Raw genomic sequence first — 24,017 nt, forward strand, 5'->3', positions numbered from 1 at the left:
TTTTTTTAGTATAGCTGTTCTGCAATCACCTTTAATGAGATACTTATGAGGAGGACATTATATTGTATCATTCAAGGCTTTCAGCGATAATATAAAACAACATATTTCAAAAGGGAACAACTAGCATAAAATAACAGCACTTCCTATCATAGTGAGATGATTGGTCTGTTTCCTCACTTCCATCCTTATGAATCCTTATCTGTTTGTCACCTGCCACTGAAGTGTCACTGCCCACTGTGTCTGTTCAGGGTTTGCGGCTGGCCAGTGAATTGGACCTGACATTGCGGTTATTTCTAATGTTGTGCATCTCCTCAGAATGAAGACAGATCTGCCTGCTGGTGACACATTGCCTCTCCTCACCATTTTCTTATATAATACACCACTGTGGCTCTCCATTTGTCTGTCCAGGTTTTTAAATCACCTGTAGCTTGCAAACCGTTTGAACTATTGACCTGACATTTGGTACACATATACTACGTGACGTCTACTATCCGCTTTCGGGGTGATGATTGACCTCCAAGGTTATTCCTCTTTTTATTTTTAATTTATTTTATTGTAGAGTCAATTCTTGGCAGCAGCCAGCAGGACAGCCATGCAGCACCGTTCTCATCCCTACCATCTTTGCTGTCACTTCCCCTACCTCTTCATATCTTAAATCATTCTTGAGGCAGACTGAAGACTTAAGTGCCAGCTTAAGTGAAAAATTAAGGAAAACGTATTAATTGCAACACAAGCACTAATTTAATCAGTTTTAATGCAAAAAGATGCCAATGAAAGAAGAAAAGAAGCAGGCTGCTATAGGGTGGAGAAAAGAAGAGCTGCTCAGGAAGTAGCAAGTGCATCAACCTCTGAGCAAACAAATGCTAAACGTACAGAGAAAGAGGATGAAAACTACGTATACTCAAGTCAAGTGTGTTCACTGCACATTTTCATGCAGTGTGCCGTTACTGGTTTAAATAATAATAAATAATGAAATTCATATAGCAATTTTCTAACCTACTCAGAGCACCTTACATAAACAGAGGGGAAGCACATCAGCATCCATTTGGAAGATGTAAGGTTGGCCATTTTTTGATCCAGTATAACATCACACATTAGCTATTTGGTTAGCTAATAAGGGATAGGGGATAATTAGGGGGTCAGAATGGACAAGGCAATGGTGGGCAATTTAGCCAGGACTTCAGGAAACACTCTACTTTTTTGAAAGGTGCCTAGGAATATCTTATGACCACACAGAGTTGGCACCTCGGTTTTACATCTCATTTTTACAGTGTAGTTTCCCCATCACTGAACTCGGGCACTGAGACAAACTCACAGATCACAGGGGATTGTTTCCTTCTCTCCAGCGATTCTCTGTGCTTCACTCCCTCTTGTCTCCTCCGCTCTCCAATCACATCTACTCAGTGGGGCTGAGATACCGGCAAGAGCAGTCCACCCTCAATTGGCTTTTATCCCAGGCACAGCAGCTGGTCAGCACTGGGACACTGAAACCTCGGCTCTGTTTGTCCCACCACCATCCTTCTGCATACATGGAACAACTCTCTGAACCTTCGGCCCCTCACAGAAACAACAACAATGTTTACTTATATAGCACATCTTCATACAAAAAATGTAGCTCAAAGTGCAATGCTCAGCAGGAGCAACCTGCCCCTAAAGGGCTGTTCCTATTGCTCCATGCGGGGGCCACCTAAACGCCATGACTCCTGTCCTCAGCACCAGCTCCCATTCCCAACCCTATTCTCTTTTCTCCATGAACTTTCTCTCTTGATTTATCTCCTATTTCTGACCTTCCTTCTTTCTACTCGATCCTTTCTTTTCCCCCTCTCTATCCTGATCAAACTGTTTGTATACTCTGTAGGTGTAGATGCTTTGCTGAATGACCCACAGAGCGTCAATGAGGAAACCAGTTGAGCTAATCGCATTTGCACGTGAATACACAATCAACGAATCTCCCCATTGCTTACCCTGTACAGCTCTGCTGCAGCACGCACCATCACCCGAATTGCCTGAGCTGTGCTGTTTTTATTTAAAAAATCTCATACCACCATGGACCTTTAACACACTTAACCAAAGATGTTCTTCTATACAAGTACTGGAAGGGTCCAAACGTGATTAGTTTCAGATGGATTACCTGTTCTGAAGTGCAGGTGGCATGGATGCTGGCACTGTCACTCACCGATAGTCTAAAAGGGTGTAAATACTCTGTTACTGGGCTGCTTTTGCATTATGAAGGCCCGGGTCCTCAATACCTTAACTGTATACATTGATGAGTCTTTTTGAATGTACAGTCTGTCCTCCTCTTGATATCCAAAGCTTGAATGTCTCCATAATCCAACATCTGTGACCCAACTTGAATGTAGTCAAACGGTATCCAGGCCATATTTAAGGGACTGTCCTAGACAGGTCACGCCTCACAAAGTACTTTAATCAATATCCTGAAATGCCACTCCGTCTACTGTTTAAAGGTTGTTTATATCTCTTTAGACAAGGACCTCACACTCAATGTCATCTCCACCAAATGAGATGGATAAAGCAGTTCCAGAAGTGGATTGAACATTCTCCAGTACCTCAGTTGAGCAGAACCTCCCTAGTACTTGCTGCATATTACTGTGTCAGATAGGGGGCTGAAACTTGCATTCATATGCAAGGTCTCAGTGGGAAATGGTGGTCAGGTATGGAGTTGGAACTGTTGTCAAGAGTCAGTAACCTCAGCCAAAGCTCATGTTTCTTATTTCTCATTCTGCCCACCATAGTTTGCCTCCCTTCATATATTTACATGATGCAGAGTCGTGCTTAACTAAGTTGACCTCTGGGAAGATTAGACAAAATATCTGTTTGAATATTTACATAAAATAATTGCAGTTCAATCCATAAATGTGGCAAAGGGAGGACTGTGTGCCCAAGAGAATTAAACTCATCAATCTTGCCAACACAAGGAAGAGACTTCCCAGACTAGTGACTCGGATTTTCTGTTCCTGTGCAATTTCCCCCTTCAGGATTAGACTGCCTTGCAAGCAGTGAGGACTGAGCGGCTGTCCTGTTTATATATAGATCAGTGCCGCCTATTTTATTATTACCTCCGACAAAGCCTGGGCTGGCATTTTCTATTCATATATGATCACCATAGCATTAAAATTCAATTTAACTGATCAAAGGGGAATTTATAAAGATGAATCATTCGGTTTGATGACTGCAATTAAAATGTAGGTAGACTGAATTCCTTGGAGGGCAAAACTGGCAATAAACTCTCTAATTTAATTGCAGCCTTGCAAAACTAAATAGTTGTTCTATTAGCTATATAATTATAAACGAAAGACATTAATGTCCTTTTAGAAAACAGCAAACATCTATAAACATTCCTACCCTGCTCCCACAAACAGAAGTGTGTCTGGTGTGGCTCTCAGACCTAAGATAATTGAATGTTTTTTGGTTTTGTTCGTTCTTTGTTTACACTTGAAGCGCTTTTGCATAATGTACATGCTGGATAATATATTAGTAGGGCTTGTCCAAAAACAGATTCACAAATCTCCTTTTATGCGATGCTGATGTCTTAGTCTTCAACATGAATTGCAAATATGCTATTAAAACAGTCATAATTTACAACACTGTATTAAACAATGAGCCAGGGGGCAACAGCTTTGCATAGAAATGGGTTTGCTGCTAACATCAATCTTGCTTACCATGGATAATATTTACTGCAATGATTTCACAATCTTGATTTGTCCGGGAGACAAAAAGTGGCGAAATATTGCATGTTTGTCAGACATACAACTAGCAATTTCACTGTACTCAGTAGATGTGACAGCAAACTTGAAGTGATAAGGGCAGCTTGTCTAACAGGTTTCTAGGTTCAGACATGGCCAAAGAAATATTCACAGAACAAACTCTAAAGGCTTACAAAAATATTACTCTTGTTTAAATTAAGTGAAAAATGTGATGTGTTCTGTAACTTAAATGACTTTTACAACAATCACATGTAGCAGTCAGCTAAAAGAATAGATAGATAGATAGATAGATAGATAGATAGATAGATAGATAGATAGATAGATAGATAGATAGATAGATAGATAGATAGATAGATTGATTGATTGATTGATTGATTGATTGATTGATTACTGGTTGTAGTTGAAATTACAATGATATTGAAGCTACATGTCTCTTTATTATAACAAAAAATCTTGGCAGGAGACAAGACGTGATTTTCTCAGAGAGACACTTTCACCTCCCACGAGACAAGACTTTGTGCCAAGAGATTTAACCACACAAAGAGACAAAGAGTAGATGAAAGAATTCAAAAACGTTGGTGTGGTACACATGCAGAGCAGGTTAGAGATAATGGAAGTACGAAAATTCTAAAGTCTCAAACAAATGATAGTAAAGATTGTATTAGTGCAAATGGAAATTATTACGCGGTGAAATAATGAAACAGCGAAAAGAGATTGAATATATTGTTCGGATTTAAACTTTAAGTCGGAGACTTGTAGATCATCTCATTCATGTTGCCATCAGGGAAAAGTAGTTTTCTTCACAATGAAGAGACGTATCCGCGAGAATTAAAAGATTTGTTGATAGACCGATTTGGGCACTGAGAAAACCCTGGAGTGGATCAAGCCCCGCTTCTATTGGCTGGGAATCAATGAGGAGGTTTGTCGCTTTTACACTTCTTGCCCGGATTGTCAATTGTGACAAATTCCTAGGAAGGACCATGCTCCTCTCGTTCCTATTCCCCTGATTGATGTTTCCTTCCACAGAATTGGGGTCAATTTAGTCGGAACTCTAGAGCCCTCAGCCGGAGGACACAAGTACATTTTAGTCCTCATGGATTATGCTACCAAATACCCCAAAGCTGTTCTGTTGCACTCAGCTACTTCTAAAGCCATCACACGGGAATTGGTAGGGGTCTTTGCATGTGTTGGCATTCCTAAGGAAGTCCTGACAGACCAAGGGACGCCCTTTACCTCAGAGACGTTCAAGGAGACTGCCAAGTTACTTAAAATAAAGCATCTAAAGACCGTGGTATATCATCCTCAAATCGACGGTCTGGTAAAGAGGTTCAATCAGAATCTCAAACAAATGGTTCGTAAGGTGGTCAACAAGGATGGAAGGAACTGGGATCAGCTCCTCCCCCTCATTCTTTTTGCCTACCGGGAAGTCCCACAAGCCTCCACGAGGTTCTCCCCTTTTGAATTATTGTATGGGCAACAACCCCAGGGCATATTAGATATCCTAAAAGGAGGATGGGAAGAAGAGGCTCTTCCCTCTACAAACATACTGGAGTATATCACTCAATTACGCGATAGATTTAGCAAGATTTGATCCCTCCTTAAAAGTCACATGGAAGAGGCCCAAGCAGCACAGGTCCGATATTACGACCGCGGCATGTTTCTCTGGAAGTTCCACCCGGGAGATTGCGTCATGGTCCTAGTACCTACCTCCCACTCTAAGTTGCTTGCCCATTGGCAAGGCCCCTACAAAGTTAAGGAGAGGAAAGGACTCGTCGACTATTTGGTGAGTCAACCAAATCTTCAGCTGAGGGAGAGGGTTTTTATCATGTAAGTCTGCTGAAACCGTGGAAGGACAGGGATCCTGATCCCTCCTCTGGTCAGCCCCACTCACTCTTTGCTCACACGGCTAGCCTTAACTTCGGTGCGGATTTAAGTCCCAGACAACAATGGGAGCTGGAAACAGCTGTCCAGGAGGTAGTGAGTGAAAACTCCGGAAGGACCTCTCTGGTTGAGCATGACATTGTGACAGAGCCTGGGGTTATAGTCCGAGAACATCTGTATCATCTTCCCGAGGCAAAAAGAGCTGAAGTGGAGCTTGAGATCAAACACATGCTGTAACTAGGTGTAATCGAGGAAAGTCATAGTCCCTGGTCCAGTCCCATTGTATTGGTCACTAAGTCTGACAGGAGTTGGAGATTTTGCAGTGACTTCCATCGGCTTAATCAAGTCTCCCAATTTGATGCTTATCCAATGCCATAAGTGGACGACATCCTCAAGAGGTATCAAACATTAAGAGAAAGGTATGTCTAACAGAAACAGGTTTTTAAAATCAGTACTCTTCAAGAGCCAATAACTTTTAAAGTTACTAATTGGTTTCAACTGATAGCCAATGAAGAAAAGATAATAAATCAAATTGAAAATTCCTCGATTTTGACTTTTTTTTTAGTTGCTTTAGTGTTAAATCAGCAGCTACCAGTGCACAAGATGATCGGCGTACCTAAGGCATCTGCACATCACAAAGCAGAGGGATGCTGGTTGCTCCTGTATCAATGGCGTAATGCTTTGGAATGCTACGTCCTCTATATGTATTTAGCAGGTAGGCTAAATAAGGACAGACCTGTGGTGGAGCACTGAGCATGTCTGAGATGTGTCAATGATATAAGAAAATGCATCAGGGAGTTCAATGAGCCCTGATTTTCTCATCAAAAGCCTGGTGTTTGATCAGAAACATACTGTAGTGCTTCAGTCTAATGGGAATCCCTTCAGCCTTTCTTTCCCAGTGTATTTTTAGAACAGTCATTTCTTTAATAAGACCTTTAATTGGTAATAGTACATCAAAGCCTTTCAGATGTTTCTTTCTTAATATTTTTTTATCTTAATAGCCTGCCTTTTGGTGTTATCATTGTTCTCTGTACTGCATGATTGGAAATAAAGGATTCACTCGAGATTAGCTTATCCTGCTCAGTGTAGACAGAACTGAGGGGAATGATTAATGACAAAGGAGATTAAGACTTAGAGGAAGTCAACAGAGATTTAGGGACTTCTCAGGAAACAGGTGAGAAATTTGTAAGTCCTTGTTCATGAAGACATTTGGTTTTCACCAACCCACCCCAGTTGCAACAGTGCAACAGGGCTGTCCTTTTACTGTGTACTTACACGATGGTATAGTAAATAAAGACATACAGTACAGTCAATTTATTCCAGTAGACATGTTTAATATAAGTGCTTTTAGTGGAACAATGATAAGAAGAACAAAGCAGCACATGGTGTTTTGTTCCTCAACATCATTGTCCTCATTCATCATTTTCACTCTGATTATACTGAGTTGTGTAACAGTAGACACATGCTCAACTGGACTCATCAGACCATCCAACACTTGGCAGAATTTTCTTGCATCTTGTGGGGAATTCACAGACATTGCCCGGTCAGCTGAGATTCATAACCCACCCAGTGTGTGTCTTGTACACCTGCCAAAGGATGTACATATGATGCACATCGTGTGTCATAATCTTTACATGTCTATATTTTCCTGTTTGTCACATGAGATTTTGATGTAACACTTTGTTATTCTGGTGACACCATTTGGTGCTCTGCTTGTTCCCACCTGTTAAGAGACAAATTACCTGAGGGTTATCGTGAACATAAAAAGATCAGGAGATGATAAAGAAAGTAAAGAAAGACAAAGGACAATACAAAAACTTAAAGTCGAAAGCTTAAAAGAGAATCAGGAAACCAAAAATCAAGCTAGGACTACAGCCTACTTGGAAATGAGTTAACTACGGTCAACCAAATGTTGTTTTATCGACCATGGAAAGGTGAATGGTGAATCTGTCATATATTTATAGTGCTACCACTGTGACATCATTAATACAATGACCAACAGCGTTACATAAATAGTACAAACAAGGCATTAGCCACAATCGGCTTTTCATGACAAGTTCAAAATAAATAAATAATCACATCATGGATTGAGTCATTGTTTCCCAGCTACGTTATGTATAAGATGGTGACTACAGTGCTCACCATCCAAGTTTTGGATAAAAGCTTTAAATCTTTACTTCTAATGGCAGTGCTTAGTCTAAATAGAGTTTTTCTCTTTTGACTCTTGATTTTTGGTTCAAAGTTTTGGTTTTAGCAATTCATTTTTCTTGCATTATTGGTACCTGACCCCTGCCCTTTTACAAAAGACTCCTCTTCCACCTTGACTGTTGATGTAAAATGATCAAGTCGATTTCTAAGACCCTTACATTTGCCATTTTTGCTAACCATGAAGATTTCCTTTTTTTCCTTACTTAGCCTGAGAAAATCACCACGCATCCATTCACTAATACAAGTAGACATTGGATCAGAGAGCCGAGAGCATCATGGTCATCAGGTGTTACAGATAAGTAAAGCTGTGTCTCATCTACATAACCATCTCCCGAGTATGGATATTAGACTGACCCAGCTTTCCAGATATGGAGGTGGGAGTCTGTATTTTGCTACTCTGGGACAGGAAATGGTGTAGTGTCAGAAGTCAACACCTTTAAGCCATATAAGTAGCCCTTCGTTAATAAGCAGGTACACAAGTGTGTCCTGCAATGGATATTGGATGGCAACCTCCTTGTGCCCTCTGCTCCTGCAAAAGAGCCCAACAACTTGCAATTATGAATTGGATAAAAAAAAATAATAATTTACTGGGTGAATGAAAATGAAAAGTCTCCTTAAATATGTAGCTTCACAAAAACGACACAAAGTCATTAAAAAGGTTTGAGGCAGCCATCCGTATAGTGTGACTTGGCTGCAAAAGAGTTAAATAATTGCGAGATGTTCACAAGTACAAGTCCAAAACAGAACTGCTTTTGGTTATTAAATATGGCCACTTTATATGATTAGACTGGAAGTGACGTCATCATTGGCACCATAAGTTGCATTATCAGTGGTGCCGGAAATGGAAGTGGCACTGGAACCCTGCAAAGGATTGAGAAACAAAGTCGGTGCACCTCGCACCTCCCATGGTCTGGTGTGGAATTACTATCATTCAGGCCATTTAGCTGTCTCCTGTCATGTGTGACAGTAGTGGGAGTAGGAAGTTTATAAGCTATTCCAGGACACTTGGAGAAATTCTATGATTTGTCAAAACAGGATTGAAACACTGAACACATTAATGGAGTGTTTCACGAGAAGCTCTTCTTTGGGATAGGCTGTAAATGGAAATGGATTAATGGATAAAGCTGAACATTTATATTTATATCCTGTAATACAGTTATCACTGAAAGACATACAATGCACATCTATTACTAAGGTCAAAGCTTCTTTTACTGAATCAGACAATAAAAACACTAAATATTCACAAAGGTGAAAAATGAGCATTCTTAGAGTCAATGACTTTTTTTTATTTCTCTTAATTTTTTAATATTTCCTCACAAGTTATTTCCAACCTGTGCTCTCATTTCTTGAAGTTATCCAGCCTATGCATGGAGCAACCCAAATATCCTTAGATTAGGAAAGGTGAAAGCATGGCACTGGGGTGAAATCTGTTCCACCTTTTATGAGGCCAGACTGCACTGATTTTATTTATTGTTTCCTCACCTATACAGTAGCTGCATATGTGGAGAGCTGATCACAGCTTGATGATGTGCATCAGTCGTCGCAGTCGAATGGAGCATCAGCATTCACACCTGGAGCTTCAGATTATTCACACCTGAAATGGAAATTGACTAATTCAACTCAGATGTGATAAATTACCCTTTCATTCCATTTGCAGGGATTTCTATGGTGACAAAAATATTTACTTGTTTTCAGGACTTTTTCCTGCTTTACATAGACTTTTCATTTTCTTTAATTAATTGTGCAAACACAAAATGCAATCTAGCAAATGTTAACACTTTGCTCTCGCGTCCATTGATATTGTAGCCTCAGAAAAAATTCAGGAGACAAACATATCCAATTAAATGTTATTAAAAAAAACAAGTGAATAATTACAGCTTATTAGAGGAATATAATGAAGTTTAGCATTATGAATGGGCACAGTGGCAGTGGCCTCACAGATCCACCTGATTGCCATCTGTCTGCAGTTTGCATAGTCAGTCGATGTCCATGTGTGATTTTCTGCAGTTCTGCTCCAGTTTGATTCCATCATGTGGGTAAGGTTAAATTGGACATGGAGAGATGTCAAGGGTCCCCCAAGGATCTGTGCTGGGCCCTCTCCTTATCTCCCTTTCCAGCCCTTCACTAGGCCCTATCATTCAGCCCCATTATTTTTCCTATCAGTGCTATGGAGATGATACATAGCTATGCCTGTCGTTCCCTCTAGAAGACCACATGGTATCAGTTAGAATCTCTGAATGACTCATTGATATTGCAGCCTGGATGAACACCATCTCAAGCTCAACTTGGCAAAGACCTTGTTGTTTTCCCAGCTTGTCTGTCTATTCAGCACCCAATCTCTCTTCAGCTTGGTTAATTATCACTCACACCTGTTAAGTCAGTTGTAAAAGAAACACAAAATAGCCAGAAAAAGGTATGGGGGTCCACCCCGTATATTGTATGCTTTCTATCAAAGAGAAATGGGTTTGCCACTGAGTAATCTCTGAGGGCTGAGTCTAGAGTGGGATTGTAAAGGAAGTGTAGGTGATTGGTTTTATAGGTAGTGCGAAGGAAGAGGAGGGTCCAGTGGGAACAGGTCAGGAATGAGGTCAGTAAGAGAACGTGGTCTGGAAATGAAAATAGAACCTGATTGGCTTCAGGTGGTTTTCCCATCCGATGATCTGCCGAAAGGGGAAGAAAAGACATTAGTGCAACGTGTTGTTCCATCATTAGTCAAGCCCACTGACTGCCTCCTATGCACATGTGTATGACAACAGTACACAGCCTTGGAGTGTTGATTGAAGATCACTGTCCTTCAAGGCCTCTGTTACAGTGGTCTCTCGGCCTTACAGGTTCACTCTGTACCATATCGACAAGGTCAGACTGTATCTGCAGTGTCGCTCCTGGTCCAGGCTTTGGTCTTGTCACTTACACTTACATAGTCGGTTATTTGGTGTTTTGGATTTCTAATTAATTTTTACCACTTTGCAGAGATTGTTTCAAACTTGACATTAAAGTGTCTTTTTTCTGTTAACCAATGACAAAAACAGTCAAATTGAATCCCCTGTCATTCAATAGGAATTGTAGAACTGAATTATAAATACAGTATGTTTCCATTGCATGTGTCTACACCCAAACTTACAATTTCTGGCCTGAGTAAAGTTTGAGTCAATAAACACTTCCTTAACTAGTATTATTTATCAATAAACCAATTTTGTCAGTAACGAGTTTAAAGAGTTCATGATCCTAAACAGTGTTTTTTGCCCATGACTCTGGCAATGTCCAGTGCGTCTAATGCTGATATTTCACCAGCATTACTAAAGGAAACTGCTGGAGAAACTGTTCATTGTAGAGTTTCTAGAGAATTACTTAGCCATAGCAGTTTGTCAGAATGTAACAGCCTTGATAATGGCTGGAAACCTTTGGTTACGGTGGATCTGGTTTATCCTTATTCCTAGAAAAAAAAGTAAAAAATAAATAATGAATATTATGTCATGGCAACATCTCTTAAAAGGGTGATATATTTGTGGTGTAGAATCTTAGCACTTTACCACAATATCATCAAAGTTAAGGTTTTACATACGTGGAATGTTGGCTGTCTATGTATAGGCTATACTTTTCATAAATAGTTGAAGGATGAATTTATCTTTTATGTGGTATTCTTGCAGCACGGGTTGGTGCACAAGACATATAGATAGATAGATAGATAGATAGATAGATAGATAGATAGATAGATAGATAGATACCTTCTTAATCCCAAGGGGAAATTCACATACATTTAAGGCATTGATGCACATCCACAGAGGCAATGGAGTCACGGTGGAGATTACGGTCCATACTGGAAAGGGCTTCGGGAGAGGCTTATCCCATCACAAACTACCGGGCATGCAGCCATCATCCTGATGAAGCACCACTATGGAAGGGAAGCAAGTGCTGGTTGTGAAGGTTATTGAATGAAGATAGATAGCCACGGTGACATATGATGCTGCCGAGGGCCAAAGAGCTTGGGAGCAAATGCACAGAAACTTTGTAAAACTGATAGTAATTTCCCATGGGACGACATAGGACACAGTGTGGCTAGCATCGTGTCGCACACATGCAGCTAGGAGGGAGATGAGTGGACCAAGTGGAGGTAATTACCCGCCAGGCCAGGGGGTGGCGGAGTGCACTAAACCTACCTCTGTTATCTCTGCAGGCCAAATATGGGAAAACCTGCCTGATTAAACATCACTTCTGGCTCCGGTGCTCAGACTCACGTCACTTCCGGTTCCAGCGGCCAGACTGATGTAACTTCCTGTTCTGGTGCCCAGACTCACGTCACTTCTGTGCACGTGAGTGCTCTTTCAAAACCCTTTTGCAGCCGGGGCAATATATAGATGGCTGCCCCAAACTTTATTGTGTGTGTCAAGGCTGTTCATTTCACAATTGCCATGCAGGAAGGGGTTTGGAGGAGCCCACATAGTGTCTGCAGAGATTGGTTCCTGGAACTGGGTGGAGATATAAAACATCATCAGAGTGCTAGGGAGTGTCTCGTTTTTGGGCCAATCAGGACTACAGATCATTTAATAGTGTGCTGTTGATATAAAGAAGGTGTTGGAGAGAAACTGTAATATAAATCAATGTGGAGGCAATCTGAGAAGGAGAGGTGGTGAGCTGAAGGAAGGACTGCTGTTAGTGCACTTTAATTTGTAAAATGTTTTGCATATATATTTTTATCTTTTCCTTGAAGAAGCAGCTTCCTGCACTGAGTTATTTGTATGAGAAACAAACCTTTATTTCTTTTTGCTTTTTATTTTTGACTGCATAACATACAGTGGAGGACTTGCAAATATCTGTAAATAGTCCTTCATTTTCCATCTCCAGTTTTTGCATAGAGTTATATTTCTGGTGTGTGTGTCGTTGCAGGACTTGTGCAATAGTAATTTTTGCTTTACACTTATTTTTGTTGATTATTGTTTTTCACTTTGCATCCATTTTTGTAGTAAAGGACAATGTTATTTGTATACATTTTCCAAGTGTCTGTGTGAAGTTCTCACTCACTACTGGTTTGCATCACTTATGAACTACTAGGAACCCAGAGTCCCAGATTGTGCTAAAGATTCTACAATAATATATATACATTACTTATATTCAACGTTAACCTCTTATTTGTTGCTATAGCAAAAATGACAGGCCTGGTGTGGTCATGTCAGATATTATGAACTCATGAATCACTTACGCGTTAGACATTCAAAAGGTACTTTAAAGTTATATGCATTGTGATATAGCAGAGAATTAAACAGACTGCAATTGTATTATTGCAACCAAAGAAGACCTGAGGCTGAATCAGGGTGAAGAAGAATGAATTCTTGGTAAATAATATCCTAGGAACAGAGAAGGTCAGAAAAGGCAAAAGCAATATACAGTAATAATATGATTCAAAAACACCGATAAGTAAACAAGAGAATTGGGGGAGAAAAGTGTGACAAAGTCTCAGAGAGACAGAAAAGATTTTTAGTGAGGGCCAGGAAAGGAGACAAAAGCCAAAGAGGTGCCAAGTATGTTAAACAGGAATCAAGCTGATCTTTTAACAAATCAATGAGTAAAGCAAGAATCATGGTCAGGAAGTCAAAAATTAAGTCATTAAGCCAGAAATAAACTAAGAAGAACAATTACAACAATCGGTCTGATTTTATCTAATATTGGATAATGTAAGCATGGGCTTGCTGACCCGGTCGGGTTAGAAATGTCACACGTCGCTCAGAATTCTGGGAACGTGCCCATGGAAACGTGGATCACAAATTTTAGGAAAAAAATCTAAATGGTGTTGCAGCATAACGGTAATAGTTGTTTACTCTTTCAGGATGTTTTTACAATAAATGAATGCAAAAATATTATTTCTTTGGGTTGAAAACTCCAGAATAGATTCATTAGATGAACACAAACACCTTAGAAAGAAGAAAAAAAAATTAAAGAAAATGACCAATCATAGCACTGGACAGTGAAGGTTATCTGTCCCTTTAGTGGATTTTTTGGCTTGGGGTGGAGGGAGCTTTGAAGAGAGCTACGTATATGACAGTGTGGGATGAACAGCTGACCCTGGGGATTGCTTCAGAAATAGCTCCAAATTGGAGTTGTCATGGTCGTCCTGTTGACTTGCTCCAGCTCACCCTTCTCTTTCTTCGAAGTGTTCTCTATTTTAAGTTTCTTTTAATTGTCAATTGTTTTTTCCAAGTTCTTCAAGAATTGAGCCTCAGGGGAGAGGCCTTCAGTAATCACCAATTATTCAGGTGCTGCTGTTCATTATGGCACAGTCACCTGAGGCCTAATAAAATGGAAAGCTCAAAAATTATAGAGTTACTGAAGCATTGTGCCATTTTCACCTCTTCTTATGTAGAGGGCACATCAAGTTCTAGTGTTTTTCTATTTCAGTGTTTCCAGTTTGCTTGTTGTGGTTTTCAAATTATGAACTGCTTATTTTGGTCTTAATTGTAAATGGTGCTTTTTGGATCTGATGTTTAAGGTATTGGGTCTTTATATATATATATTATAATAATTGTTAGAAAATGATATTATTGTAGAAATAGATATTTAGAGTGTTTTTTTCTTTGCATTTTAAATGTTTGTAAATTTGTTCATCCTTCATTATATTTACTTATTAGAATCAATGTAGTTATCTTGTTTTTGTAATCTAGTTCCCTTTAATTGTTGTATTTTTGCATTGTTTTATTGTTAGAAATTTACTACATCTGTAATTAAGTAATTGAATGTATTAATCATTTGTTGTAGTGATTGTCTCTTTGTAGATGGGCCTTACCCTTTTCTTTGTTGGTAGTTCTAAAAGGCAGTCTTGACAGGGGGACATTGCTATCCCATAGCCGTAAGCTGCATAAAAGGTGTTAATTATTTTGTCATTTTTGTTTGATCGTTTGTTTAAAATTTTACGGTTATGATGGTGATGTGAGTGGCATCATCTGCACCATTATGTAGGTATGTTTTCCTTGGACACCACCATTTTCAGTTTAGGTTTGCAAAGGTGCTGCTATTTTAAGCTACACCATAAACATATCACCCTTTTAAGAGATGTTGTCATGTGTAGCAGTAGGGGGCACTATCTCTCCCTTGAACCCTCAGGTACCACGCCAAACACCAGGTGAAAGTGCTACAATAATTATTTTTATTATAATTATGTGCACCAAGCGCCCTCTCCTCCACTATACTCATAAATCAACAATAATAATAACAACAACAATCCTCCAACTCCCAGACGCATTGCCACCCTTCCACCCAGCTCAGCTCAACGCTCTGGTGTTTCATTGTCCTTTTTATAGTCCACGACCCGGAAGTGCTCCTTGACCTGCAGTCCATGTGACTTCCTAGCACTTCCAGGTCAAATCAAAACTCTTCTTTCTTTGTCAGCCCGGAAGCACTTTATTCCTTCCGTCCTCGTGACCGCCAAGTACTTCCGGGCTGTAGGAAAAGCCAATGTCTCTGTGTCTCCCTGCAGCGTCCCCTGGCGGCCCCGACGTTATCCAGCAGGGCTGTGCACTACAACTCCAAAGTCCATGATGCCCTGCTGGTATTCGGGGCATCTCCACATTGCAGGGAAGGCTCCATCTGGCACCTTGGGGATCTTGGCTGGGATAAACTGCCGGGCATAGTCCACACATGCCATAATATCCATTTCCATTATTTATTTTTAACTTTTTTTCTAGGAATAAGGATCAACCAAATCCACCGTAACCAAAGGTTTCTAACCATTAGCAAGGCTGTTACATTCTGACAAACTGCTACCATTTTGTATGCCTGTCCCTATGATGCTACATTGCTGCTAGGCATGTGACACACGTGCCATGTGACCAGTTACATCGTGGTGATATGATTCAAATAGAGCTCTAACTGTAATAATAAAGAAAAGACCTCTCAAAAAAGATTTTTTGTGATTTTGTTTTTTGACTTTGAATTTAGCAATCGCCCTTGAACATTATGATGATCTCTGTCTTATCATATATCGAGTTGATCAATTATGTCCATTATGAAAAAAATTCAGTGGTCATCAGAGATATCCTTTGAGTTTAGAGATCTCAGGCTGGCATGGAGCTACTGCAGCCATAGAAAGAAATCAATTTGAAAGTGAGTGGAAAATATATTTTGTCGTTGTCACAATCCATTTTATTTGGATGGTTAGCTAGTGAATGAGTCCAGGAACCATATAGCCAGACTCCATTTGGCAGCAAATATTTTCTTTTCTTTATTTATTTACCTACTTTGAGTGCTGCCACTGCTTATTGACCCCTAATACTGCATTTTAATATAAATGATTTCATCATTTTTGAAAAGACGCACAAGTATTACAACACATAATGACTAGCTGAGGAACAGTGGGAAATCAAGGCTTACCACTTGTCATGTTTCAGCCAGGTGTTATATTTCAGGCAGGGTTCTGCTTCTGCCCCTGGCAGGGATTCAAATTCCATTTTTATGTTTATTTTGTTCATATTCTATGTTATTGGCTCTGTTTATTTAGATTCTTTACATCAATATGTACAGTATTACGTTGTGCTCCTTGTGTTTTGTAGGTGATTCCAGAAGAGGCAGGGCCACCAGCCCATTGCTGTCAAGGGACTGTCCTTAGCCGACAATCCACAGTCCCTTGCAGTTCATTTTGAACGCATATGTGGTGGTGAGATTCTCTTATGATTATTGTTATTGTGCTTTTTGTGATTTACTGGATTGTTTGAACAGCTGCTCAGAGTTTGATTTTGCATCTTGGATTTCAGATTGGGATTTTGTATGCTTTTGGAATTGCCTGTTGAAGGCATTGCCCTTTTGTGCCTTTGTGGTCATTGGAGTGAATCTTTGTTCTAAAGAGTTTTTTTTTAAAGAAATATTTTTATTTACAATTGTTCTGCATTGCCCTTTTTGTTTCTAGTCAGGTTTTGGCAGTAATTCCCCTCTAGTTGACATATTAAGTATTTGTTGGGACTTGCGTGCTTCGAAACTCTCAAGTTCATAACACCCAGGTGTGTTTTCTGACGAATGTTTAATTTCCTTTGGTCATTTTAAAATTTTTTGTATGTTTATTGTAAGTATTTTTGTTGCTTTTATTTTCTTAATTTATTTACTATGTACTATGTGTTTTGTTGTGTTCCTTGTTTTTTGTGAATGGAAGCCCCAAGAGAAGAGACCACCCTGATGTCATCAAGTTCTACCTTCAGCATATATATTGTGGATGACTGGGGGCGTACCAGCCACCCCAATCCTGACACAGACAAACAGAGACACACGTTTAGCACACACATTTTATTTTTGTTCTTTTCCATGTGGTAATCACTTTCCCCCATTTCCCACATTCACAGCACAGGAAATATAGCACAATTTTCTTCTTTCTTTCTCTCCGTCTGGTTCCATCTCCCCTGGCGAGCTTTGTCTTCCTTCCACCCGTTTCTCGATCCCAGTGTAGTGGCTGTTGGCTTCTTTTGTAAGGCACTGGTGTGGTGGAAGTGCTGCACCAAAGGGCTCAACAGTTCTCCAGGCGCCCCTTGGCGGTGACCATACACCCTGGCAGGGTTGAGCTTCCATGCTCCAAACCCGTGGCACTGCTGCATGCCAGGGGGGCTGCCCTTTAGCAATCCGGGGGAGGTAATGGTCAGGATAGGCTCTCTCCCCAAGACCTGCCACTATAGGGGTGTCCCGGCCGTCTGCCACAAAATACTATTGTGAGTCTGAGGAGTGGACCCTTCTGTGGTTCATGGACATTTGAAAAGAATGAATTCTGTTGTGACTATTGGGTTTCTGGATATATTCATTTTATTTGTTGTTTTTGTAAATTGGACTTCATCTTAGAAATTCTTCACTGTGGGTTAGTTACCTTTTTATTCTGATTTTTGGCCTCTATGAGTTTTTGTTTTTGTTGTTGTTCTCTTTTATTTATTATACATACATTTTTAATAAAGAATTTGCTTTAGGATTTGTCATTTAAGCCAGAGTTTTTATTGTTCCTCTCCCTTTGAAGGGTATTTTGATACAATTTGGACATTTTTGAATTTTTGGGCCAATGACAGGCCAAAGACTATGTCCAGGCTATCTGAATTTTGTTTTTTTATTTTTGTTTTTATTTTTTTTACAGCCAAAAATAATGGAGATAGTGTTTTGGGGGGTTTTAGAGGTTAGGGAATTTAATGGTTGGTCAGTTTTTTTGATTAGGAAGTTTTAGAAGATTTTAATTTTGAAATTGTCTTCCTGAGGTGCGGCTTTGTTTTTGTAGTATTGGTACAGCAATTGTTTGATGTTTGTGATGCAACATTGCCAATCTGTTGCTAGGAATACTGTCAGGGAGTATGCAGCGCGTGATGTAATTACCACAACAGCATAAAGCTTAGCGTCATACACTTCTTTACTGTCCAAGTTTGTGATTAATTAACAAAGCTCTGGCTATGAACTGATTTCTATTCTTCATCTTTGATTTTGGCAATGTGAAATATACTGGTATATGGTATCTCTTCATTTAAATTTTTGTCTCGCCATTATTTATTTGATTCTCATGCTCTATTATTACTATATTCTGTCTTATGAGTCCAGCTGTAACGGTCGACTCACTCTCCAAAACTGGCAGCTACACCACCAAGACCGGTGGCCTGGCAAGTTGAGGATGTTAGATCCGACAAGCTATACTTCTTCCAAAAAAACTTCCCCCAATCGATGATCAAAAATAAGCCAAAAAACAAACAGTATGTAAAATAATAAAGTGAGTATATCTTGATAAAAAAAGTAATGAACAAACTACAAACAATATATATATATCGTACCCCAACCAACTCCAATATGACATGCAGCCCCAAACGTGTCTGTCAGAAAGAAATAATAAAAAGAAAAAGTGCAGCACAAAGTTATATACAATACAAACCCTCCCTTGACCCCATATTGAACACAAACTCAATAAGACACACAGAAAGTATGAAACGCACATAAAAGTCCAGAAGATTTAACAGAAAATGGATAATGTTTGTGAACCTGGGTCAGCTGAAAAAATTGTCTTATGTGGCGTGATCCAGAACTCTGGGGTTTTCATGGGCAGAAATGTTGTCGGGCGTTGAAAGTGTTAGGTAGGCACATTTACATAGACACATACACCATGTAAACAGGACAACGCTACAAAAGATGGGACTCAGTACAAAATACATTTACGACGACATTAATCATGTAGCACCACTACACAACCTACTTAAAACTGTTGCATCCCTGTGCAGCCATTACTAAGGCTGTCTGGGGTGAGGCCTATTTCTGAGCAGACAAGAGAGGTATTTGAAGGTTTCACACTCTTTCACCATTTTGAGTGCTCTGAATCATAACACCACAGGCCTGTCATGCCACCAATAAGTTGTCTGTCTTAAATGTGCTCCTTTTATGTTTTGTAACTGCATACTTCAGGGCTTTTGTTTGTAATAGTAAAGCATAGACTTGATGAGCTCATAAATTGGCGTTCATTTGCATGGAGTGACACACTTTTTTGAGAGCTTCTTAATGATGGTGTGCTCAGAGTTCCCTGCTACTGAGACTCTGACAAAACATTATATATCAATGGATGGATAGCAGAAGAAGATGGAAGGCTTGTCTGAAGTGAAAACTGGTAGTTCTCATTGGCAATCCTACTGTATAAGCAAACATAAGCAGACAACCAGTTTAGCGCTCAATGTAAATCCCAAATGAAATGGCATCACTTATACAACATTTATTTTTGAGTGTCTCCTCCTTGAGATGGTCACTTCCATTAAGTTCTCTCCTTTCTACCTAAGAATGAACTGTGCTTGCCAAACTTTAAATGTTTGCGCTTTATCATATTTCATAGCGTCATTTTTTTTTGGTATGACACCTTGAAGGTCTTGAGTGAAAGCTAACCCCCAAGCACCTGAAACTGGAAGCAAAGAATGCCAACCACTCCACCCCTGCCATCCCTCTGTATTTTAGTACATGTGCACATGATATCTGTTTACAAAGCATTCACTATTTCAAACTAAATTTTGGATGACTTTTTCACAAATTTTCATTAAATGATAATTTATCCTAAACAGAAAAGAAAACAAAATCCCCAGAGTCTTCTAGAGAACAGTTGGAGTTCAGGGAATTTCCAAAAAATGTTTAAGTGTGGAGAAGTAAATAGTTCATTATTCAAGACTGCATACTGTGCAAAGTGGCAACTCAGTTTATGACTTCACTGTTTAATGAATAATTTACAGAAGCTCCTTTGTGAACAGAGTGAGCTGGAGCTTACACAACTGGGAGGTCTCTCATAATAGATAACAAGGTTTCAAAATAACATCTTTCTCAGATTTCTCTTCTCTCACCCCACACACTTTTTACTACTATATCTTCTCTAATTTGTATAAAATGATTTCTGAATTTTGAAATCATTTTATAACAATTTTTGAAGCTGGATGTGTTATTTAAACTTTATGAATCTACATTATATACTGGCTCCTGCCTTGCACCCAGTGCTGTCAAAACAGGCTCTGCCACCCCACCAAGCCAAACTAGATTAAGTAGATTTTAGAATGTTGCATTGGATAAGCGTATACTATGATACTATACATATTCTGACAGAAGAGAGGTGCACTGGAGCCAACTCCATGCCCAGAATAATTTATTATTAAAAATGTGAAACTTTCAAAAAGCCACAACAACCTTCACATGAGCTTTTCAAGAATGCAAAGGATTAAAAAACGTGACACTGGACTTAGTGTGCCTTTAGCTAGTGAGAGAGGGACACACACAGACATTGGCAGTTAGGGAATTCCTAGACATTCCCATATGGGAATGGCAAATCTGTAAGCCCTGAACTTGTGTTGGGCACCCCAAAAGGATATTAGGCAGGATCACCACTGCAGGAGGGTGTGAGCTGAGAATTGTGTGGGTACGTGCAGTATTGCCATAAGACATCCAAGGGCAGGTGACCCACCAGTTGTCAAAGGCCTTTGATCTTGACCCTAGAGAGACACATTGAGGTCAAGTATAGCAGTAGGTAGTGTGTGCTCACTAGCTGATACCAATGCGAAATGAGCCTGGAAAGGATTTGGTGGAGGTTAGCATTCTCTGGACTAATCAGGCAAAGGACAGCTTATCTATATTACTAAACGAAAGTTGTATATATGCAAAGATGACAGAAGCCAGAAGCAAGCAGTGCACGGATGCCAGAGGCCAGAAGCAAGCCGTGCACAATACAACTGCCGCCTAAATGCGAACGGCACAATACAACCACTGCCCGAACATGAACATGCACAATACAACTGCTGCCCAAATGCAAACTCGCACACCACCGCATATACAACCTTCGTTTAGTAATGTAGATGTAGCCGGGATCCGCCACCATGGTCACTTCAGCACGCAAATCTGTCATTGTCACCATCAGGGAACTAGGTGGCGCTAAAGCGCACACAACAGCGCCTCAGTGCCCCAGAGTCAAACCCAGCAGCTTCCCAGAGTCAAACCCAGCAGCTTCCCAGAGTCAGTAGGTGGCGCCCAAACAATACAACACAACCTGTAGAGACTTACCTATCTGAGCCTGTATTTGGACATGGACAACTCTATGTTGCCTTTTCAAAAGTCCGGCGTTCGTGTGACGTTAAAGTGAAAGTTTTAACTACTCCATACCAGGCAGAGCTGATTCAAGGACAGGAAACCATCTTTACCAAAAATGTTGTTTATAAGGAAATTTTTGATTAACTATTTTGAATTTACCATTTTATGAATTTTTTGTTTCCAATTTACTTAATTTAAACATTTGCACCTTATTTTTTTTTTACTTATGAGTGCAGCAACTCAAAGACATTTTGGACTTAAATGATATAACAATTAAATTTCAATTTTAGGTTTAATAAATTGGTTAATTTTAGTACAAGTATATTTACTTAATTAATTGAAAACTTTCCCAGGATGCTCCCACCCTCCATGATTTATCATCCCTCCAAAGATTGGAGGGAACAGAAAGTGATTGCCATTCTCGGATTTCCGATTCTTTACAGAAACGGGGGTTTACTGGTGGTCTCTAATTTAAAGAACGAGGACCGTGTTGCTCTTTTTAGGAAATGGTCAATAGAATAAAAAAGATTGCAGAGATAGTCTTTAATATGCAAATGTAGGCTCAGAGTGCAAGGAGGCCAGAGAGGCTCCTGGCCAGGTGCTTCTGTAGAAAGAAAGAGTGATTCCTGCCCCCAAAGCTGATCATAGGACGTGATTAGAGGTGTCACTAGCAAGAGGTTAACACTTTCCTGTGCCTTGTTATTTATCCAGGGTTTTTTTCCCCTGTGTTGGGTTTATTGTCTTTTAATTTATTTTTAAAGTCTTGTGTTTATATATTTTTTGTTAATGTTTTTAAATTATGTTATTATATCTGTGTAATTGGTTTTTTTTCTTATGGCCCTTGAGCTCTATTGCTGGTACCCCAACAGGTGTCACCACCCCGGGAAACTCCCTCTGCGTATTAAAAACCCAGAGAAGTGGACCTCATGTAGTGCTGCGCTGAAGTTGTAGGAGTCATTTTGTAAGTGTTGTAACAGTGCTGATAGGTTGCATCAGCCTTGGGATGTATCACCATCACTATTGGCTGGCGTTCCAGAAAGAAGAAGTCTTGAGGCAGAGATCTGAGATCTGGAATACTGCTTGTAGCATCAGTACAGAAAGTAAAAGAGCTGAGAGTCTGCTGCCTCTGCAGCTCCACTACCACTTCTCACTTCTGCTAAAGTCCACCAGCCAGGGTGCACAGTTGCTGGCGGAGCTTCAGGAAAAGTGTGGCAGATCAAGATGTGGAGTGGGGGCTCTGAGGCTAAGGGTCTGTGTTGGTATCTGAAAGGTTGTGATTCAAGTACTGTTACTTCCGGAAGATATCCTAATTGATTAGACCCTTGATCAAGGCCCTTAACCTAAAAATTGTTCCAGGGATGGTGTGCAATGGATGACCCTACACTCTTACCCCCAAAGTTCATGCAAGGGGACAATTTCCCCTCAATGATTAATGTAGTATAGGGAAGCAGGGCCGGTAGTAAAACAACAAAAGGCAAAAGGGTGAAGCAGATAAAGACCTGAAACACCTTTTGCACTCTCAGTTCAGTGAAAGAAGACAACTGCAAGGAGGTTCACATGCCCGTGTATAATGGACAGATCACCATATAGAAATGCAGTATGTAACACCTCTAATGCACCACATGGCTCAACATTCTTGCTGCGTCAACCAGCAAAGAAATGTTCAACACCCCTAATGATGTGCCCACAGTACTGCAACGTAAATGAAGACCACCCTGCTTTTTGAAAGAGTCATGTACTGATTCGATGACTTGGAAATGGCTGTTGGGGGCATTGACTTCAGATGGAGGACTATGTAACAGCACCGACAGGTTGCATCAGCCTAGGGATGAGTCTCCAACAGCATGAGCTGACATTCCATTCATCCATTATCCAACCCGCTATATCCTAACTACAGGGTCACGGGGGTTTCTGGAGCCAATCCCAGCCAACACAGAGCGCAAGGCAGGAAACAAACCCTGGGCAGGGCGCCAGCCCAATGAGCTGATATTCCATCATGTAGCTTCAGAGCCAGCCACTGGGGAGCCCATAAAAATGGCAAGCCTGAGAGGGGACATATGAATTCCAGACTACATTTCTGAGAGTATGCTGAATTATGCAAAAACTAACATGTAACACTACAAAGAAGGCACATTCTTACAACAAGGGTAATGACAAGAAGGCCTAACTAAGCATTAATGAAGTAAAACAGATGACCCAGCCTGGATGTGATGCCTGCCCATTGCTGGACTCTCTTTTGCATGCACACACCCCAACCTATGTAGAAAGTTGCCAGATAAACTTATATACACATTTTTGGAATAAGTAATGTGGTCAGAATGCCTGGGGAAAAAAAAACAAAAACATGACAATGCAATTGGAATGGTGATGTTTGGGAGTTGATGGGGATGGGGCTATGCCAATTGTATATTGGCACTGATAAAGGTTGGAATTGATCATCAGCTTCTGGAGACGTGTGCCACCAAGAAATTGTGTTGAAAATTGAAATTAAAGCACTGATTCATTCTGAGTGTACATTTAGATGCTGGCATTGACTTTGGCAGAAAGTCAATTTGCTCTTTGAAAATAATGAGCCCATATGAAAAATGAGAGCTGGCTGGCCAGTCCATCTGTCCTGTTTGCTTAGCTGATTTTTAAGTTGTCATGGTGTCTCATTCAGATGATTCCTGG

Source organism: Polypterus senegalus, chromosome 17 (genome assembly GCF_016835505.1).
Source record: "Polypterus senegalus isolate Bchr_013 chromosome 17, ASM1683550v1, whole genome shotgun sequence".
Classification (NCBI taxonomy): Eukaryota; Metazoa; Chordata; class Cladistia; order Polypteriformes; family Polypteridae; genus Polypterus; species Polypterus senegalus.